General features: G+C 46.7%; 1 protein-coding gene across 1 annotated transcript in view; it reads right to left on the bottom strand.

The window, feature by feature from the left end:
* The window catches only part of LOC139424024 (voltage-dependent calcium channel gamma-2 subunit-like), a 78,122-nt gene that overhangs the window by 15,253 nt on the left and 56,869 nt on the right, over positions 1–6,000 (bottom strand). The gene's annotated exons all lie outside the window — the stretch shown is intronic.

The following is a 6,000-nucleotide window of genomic DNA, read 5'->3' as shown; positions in this document are numbered from 1 at the left end:
TGGCTGAGCACGCTCTACCTCCAAAACGAAGAAAGGCTGGGGTCCCTGCAGATTTCTTACGCCAGAACTCACTCTATTTTACTATAATGTTGAATATGTGGGTGAAGTGTTCGCTTAGTGGATGTATGAAATTCAGACAGGCGTTTCTATGATGGCTCCTGTTCCTTCGTTCCAGTGAGGGCTGGAGATGGAAATTCTCGGAGGGAGACGGAGAGATAACTATGCCCCAAGGCAGTGAGTGCTGCTACCTCCACCCAGTGAAAAATACCTCAGTGTTGCCAAATATAGGAAGTTTCACATCTTCTTTGGTTCTTGTAAGCGTCTGTCAGGGGTTTGGCTCCTGCCTGGAGGGGTGTGTTTAAACATGGCAGATAACCTGACACCTGGACAGACAGACCGTGTTCTCCAGCTGAGTATAGGATTGATTATCACAGTAAGTGAAGGTTCCTCTCCACAGTCATGCCAGTGTGATGTGTGGCTAACAGTGGGCTTTAGTGGACAGTAGTAAGATTTGTGTGAGTGAGAGTAGATGGATTTCAGATTGAGAAACTGCAGTTGTGCTTGAACAGCTCAATTCAGAGCATAACTTCTGATAAGCTTTCCCTAAACTTCCCAGGTGTAATGAAACACATACAGTACACTCACTGTAACACTCACTGTAACACTCACTGTAACACTCACTGTAACAGCTCAACATAATCTATGAACCAACAACACACCGTATGCCGACTAAGTGTCCTGTGATTAGTTATCCTACTGCGGCAGGTACAGTAATATCCCATTATCTGAGTAGGACATTATTCTGACTTTGGGCTGCTGGGAGGTGGACTATGGACCCTGTCTGGGTGGTGGCTGTGGGGACTCTCTCGTCTCTCAGAAATATTGTCTCTCAGAAATCTATCAAGCTGGAAAACAATGACCCTGTCTAAATGAAAGTGTTGACCTCTCTGCTGATAGCCAGAGACAGCGGCGACCTCGGTCTCGTCTTGTGTTTCTGAAGTCCCTCTTGGCGACGCGGCACATGAAAGGCGGAGCGCTAATCGAGAATGCGCTCTGGAGCCCTGTGATTATCAGCCAGGTCACCGTTTTGATTTGGGTCGAGGTCACTATCACAAAGAGGCTCGCCAGGGCCCACTTCTGTCTGTGTGGGTCGCCTGGGACCTATTTGGGGAGAGGCATCTCTGCCTCCTCACCTCGTCCCCTCCCTGTGTTCTCGCTAAGCCCAAAGCGTTACCCGTCAGGCTGGTTATTAAAGTAGTGACACACAGCAGCCCTATGCTATCCTGTCCTTTATCAGCTCCACTACCACACACCCTCCATCCTGCCTCATTAGACAGACAGAAAACAGTCCTGCCTGGGATGGATGTGTCCCTGTCCCTGCCTGTCATTGTTCCTATTAGGATGGGAAAGGCGTAGTGATGACTGATAGTGGCTTGTTAGAGCTGCCCTGCCCCGCATTGCCGCCTGTCTGTGAGTGCCAGTGTGTGTGCCAGTGTGCGTGCCAGTGTGCGTGCCAGTGTGCGTCCAAGCTGCCCGCAGAGATACAGAGCTGGTGTGCTCTGTATTGATTGGCACAACTACAGTTTAGGCTGGCACCTGGGCAGCGGCAGTGGCAGTCCTGAACACTGACTCACCCCGTTCATACACAGGACTTCACGCAGACTATTGTACACATATGTAACACATCAGTGTCTTTACAGTATCTAATCACCTCTCCACACATGCTGATCACCTCATAATGAAGTAGTAGGGGAGAGGGGGGTAAGGTGAGCCTTTGTTTACATTCAGCATCTCTCCATCAAGGGAAATATAGTATTCATTCTAATAAAGATATCTACATATATTTCAGGATGTTGCGTATCCCTAGAAATAATTAGAATTAATGTAAACTTTACAGTTTTGAAAACAAAACTTGTCCAAAACAACTGGTCTCATGGCACAACTTACTCCGGGTACGGGGTAAATTTAGCTGCTACAAATGTCTGTACTGAATGAAATATTACCACAACCTTTTTAAAATCAGGTCTATCTTTATTTCCCAAACACAATTCAACACAATCACAATCACTGTTTTGTATTTGAATCATTTAAAGAATCTTTTAAGACAGGCTGAACACCTAACAAACACTTTTAACATAGGCCCTGTTGTTACTTCATATCCAGTCCATAATTCCTTGCATTATGCCTGGAAAGAAAACATTTCAATTTGCTCAACTTACCATTGGCTCAACTTACCCCAAGGCAAACATGACTATATTAGCCCACACAGCTACAAACCCCTAACACAATAAATTGATTTGACTTGGTGAAAATCTGTTTTTTTGACCGAACTTGCTTACCACTTTTTCCATGTGTTTTTTTCCTTCACATACTCCATGAAATGATGACCACTTCCTAAATATTTGGTCAAATGAGACATTTTGTGTATGGTGACGTAGAAACAATGGTGGCTCAACTTACCCCACTCTCCCCTACCAACACTACCCAACACAGCTCCAGAGTGACTCACAGTGACTCACAGCCAGCTTACCACATTCTCCCCTACCAACACTACCCAACACAGCTCCAGAGTGACTCACAGTGACTCACAGCCAGCTTACCCCATACTCCCCTACCAACACTACCCAACACAGCTCCAGAGTGACTCACAGTGACTCACAGCCAGCTTACCCCATTCTCCCCTACCAACACTACCCAACACAGCCCCAGAGTGACTCACAGTGACTCACAGCCAGCTTACCCCACTCTCCCCTACCAACACTACCCAACACAGCTCCAGAGTGACTCACAGTGACTCACAGCCAGCTTACCCCATTCTCCCCTACCAACACTACCCAACACAGCTCCAGAGTGACTCACAGTGACTCACAGCCAGGGATCACTCTATTGCATTAACGCCACATAACACATATTCACACTTAACATCATGTCCATTTACCAGTACACTGCCAGTTTATGGCTTCAGCATATAAACCAAATAGTATGTTGTATACACACAAAAAAACGCACGTATGCATGAACGCACACACACACACACGTACATACACCACCAGTTCTCTTGACAAAGGCATCTCTTTGAACCTTCTTCTCTTCTCTCTTCTCTCTCCCTCTCTCATTGACAGCGTTGTGAGAGGAAATTAGCATTGGCTCTTAATCAGCCTCCCCCAGCACTGAATGTGCTGATGTGCAGGACAGGGTCATGCTAATCAGGTGCCTCAGCTCCCAGGCACATTGATTTAAAACTACAAACACTTATTAATACAGGCCCGCCCTCCTCCTCCTCCTCAATACTCAGCCTCAACCAAGAAGCCTCCTGCAGGAGGCTGGTGAGGGGAGGATGGCACATAATAATGCCTGAAATGGAATGGTATCAAACACATGGAAACAGCGTGTTTGCTGTGTTTAATACCATTCCATTTACGCCGTTCCAGCCATTACTATCCTCCTGTCCTCCCAAATTACTGTGTCACCAGCCTCTTGTGACACACATATGCTCACAAAGTTATTATATGCCCTCAGAGTTGCACACAAGCATGTGTATGCATACTCTCACACCACCCCTATACACGTACACTCTCTATATGCACACAGACAAAGTTAATTTTTCTCCATTTCTTTCTCACATGGAAAAGTACTGTACGACATAGGCCTAAAGTGGGCTGCATGCTCTCTGACACTGCAGTCCCCCACTGAATATCATACTGAATATCATGTCATACTAACATAACATATCACACAGCAAAATCCCTATCTACACACACCCCTCACACACTCATCCACACACAGACTGGTCACTGGAGCACGGTGGAAAAGAATCTGGGCCACCCGACACATTGAAGTTCCTTCACATGACAGGACTGCTCAGACAATTAAAGACCACATTTCAATTACTGTAATTACCCTCCACTCCACTGCTGATGTCCCCATAGATCAGGCCTGCCCATCTGCCTGCCTGCCTGACAGCACTGTGCCATAGCTAGCTGCTCTGGGTTAGCTTAGCACCAACAGCCCAGAATCACTACTCCCTCTCTGTTAGCTTAGCATTAACACAGTAACCTACATAATCACTGCTGTCTGTGTTAGCTTATCTTAGCCTTAGCGTTTACACAAACAGCAAAGTAGCCCATAGACTACCACAGGGTAGAGGAGGCCCTATTAGTTTGAACAAACTGAACAGTAACCCTGCTTAATCTGTTAGCTAGCTTATCAGCCAGAAAAGCATGATTAGTAGCCCAGAGCACAGGACAGAGGAAGCTCAATTTAAAATTAGCCTGGTACAACAGTGAATGGCATGATAGCACAGAGAGATGCTCCAATACATATGGATAAGACTGGTAATACTGTGGTTTATGTCACGATACGCCACTGTTAGCATAGTACCACAGCACGGACTAACATGGGTCAGTACAGAGAAACCCTGCATTCAATGTGGATATGTCAATGTGTGTGTGAAGGAAGGCTAACAAGTGTCCATATGCAGTCACAAATAACGGTTGCGTAATCTCTGTGTTACTGTCCTTTTGTTTACGAGATACTGTACATTCTCTCACCTCTGAGTTTATAAGAGGAGGCTTCCATATTTCCAGCCTTAATGAGATGTGTAGTCAGAGCGCTGGTACTTGCTCGCTCCACCAGGCCACTAAAATGATTGCCTTTTCCTTTATGGGCCTGTATGTGTTTATGTATCTATCGATGAACTCCATATCTGTCGCCTAGGCCACCACTGTCACACAGCTACACTGTGACATCTCTCTCCAGCTACCTAACACCCCACAGTAAATCCAAGTGGACAGTCATAGTAATAATAGTCTGTAATAGAATCCCTTTAAGGTTGTCACTAATGATTAACACATTATCCTGATGACTATCCTCTACCGAGGCAGTGGAGGTCATGTGGTGTGACCCTCCCTCTGGTCCAATGGCTGTGACCATGGTCCATGGTCCTGGCCTCAGGTGGAACCGGCGTGACCCACCAGGGCTCAGGGCCGAGCGACCGGCTGTCCATCCCCCCTCTGGAGCTGGTTCTGGAACTCCCATGCTGGGCCACAACCAATGATCTCCCCAATGTCGCCTACACCCCCCATTGCCCCACCGTCCCCACTGTCCCACCCCTGCTGCCCTACATGCAAGCCCCCTGTGTGTGTCCTACCCCAGACCCATTGATTTTATTGGGCCAGATCAGGCCAGAATCCAGCCCCCCTCTCTGTATTAACTATGTAGCTCATCACACCATGCTCTGACTCCTAGTCAACCCTGGCTAGGATCCAAAAACATGAGACATCTTTACCACAGACTGCCATCGTTGTCACTACTGACAGAACATCCACTATAGCTACAACAAGACTCACAACGTATTTTCTACTCAATCTGACTCTCTGTCTCTGTCTCTCTGTCTCTCTCTCAGTATCTCTCTTTCTCTCTCAGTATCTCTCTCAGTATCGCTTTGTCCGTCTGTATCTCTCTCTCTCTATCTCTCTCTCTGTATCTCTCTCTCTCTGTATCTCTCTCTCTCTCTCTCTCTCTGTATCTCTCTCTCTGTATCTCTCTCTCTCTCTCTGCATCTCTCTCTCTCTGTATCGCTTTGTCTGTATCGCTCCGTCTGTATCTCTCTCTCTCTCTCTCTCTCTCTCTCTCTCTCTCTCTCTCTTTCTCTCTCTCTGTATCTCTCTCTCGCTCTCTCTCTCTCTCTCTCTGCATCTCTCTCTCTCTGTATCGCTCTGTCTGTATCTCTCTCTCTCTCTCTCTGTCTCTCTCTCTCTCTCTCTCTCTCTCTCTCTGTATCTCTCTCGGTATCGCTTTGTCTGTATCTCTCTCTCTCTCTGTATCTCTCTCTCGGTATCGCTTTGTCTGTATCTCTCTCTCTCTGTATCTCTCTCTCTGTATCGCTTTGTCTGTATCTCTCTCTCTCTCTCTGTATCTCTCTCTCGGTATCGCTTTGTTTGTATCTCTCTCTCTGTATCTCTCTCTGTAACTCTCTCTCCCTCTGTATATCTCTCTCTG

Source organism: Oncorhynchus clarkii, chromosome 13, assembly GCF_045791955.1.
Source record: "Oncorhynchus clarkii lewisi isolate Uvic-CL-2024 chromosome 13, UVic_Ocla_1.0, whole genome shotgun sequence".
In the NCBI taxonomy this organism is placed as follows: domain Eukaryota; kingdom Metazoa; phylum Chordata; class Actinopteri; order Salmoniformes; family Salmonidae; genus Oncorhynchus; species Oncorhynchus clarkii.
The sequence above is the reverse complement of the archived record's forward strand: the minus strand, read 5'-3'. Positions and strand labels throughout refer to the sequence as shown.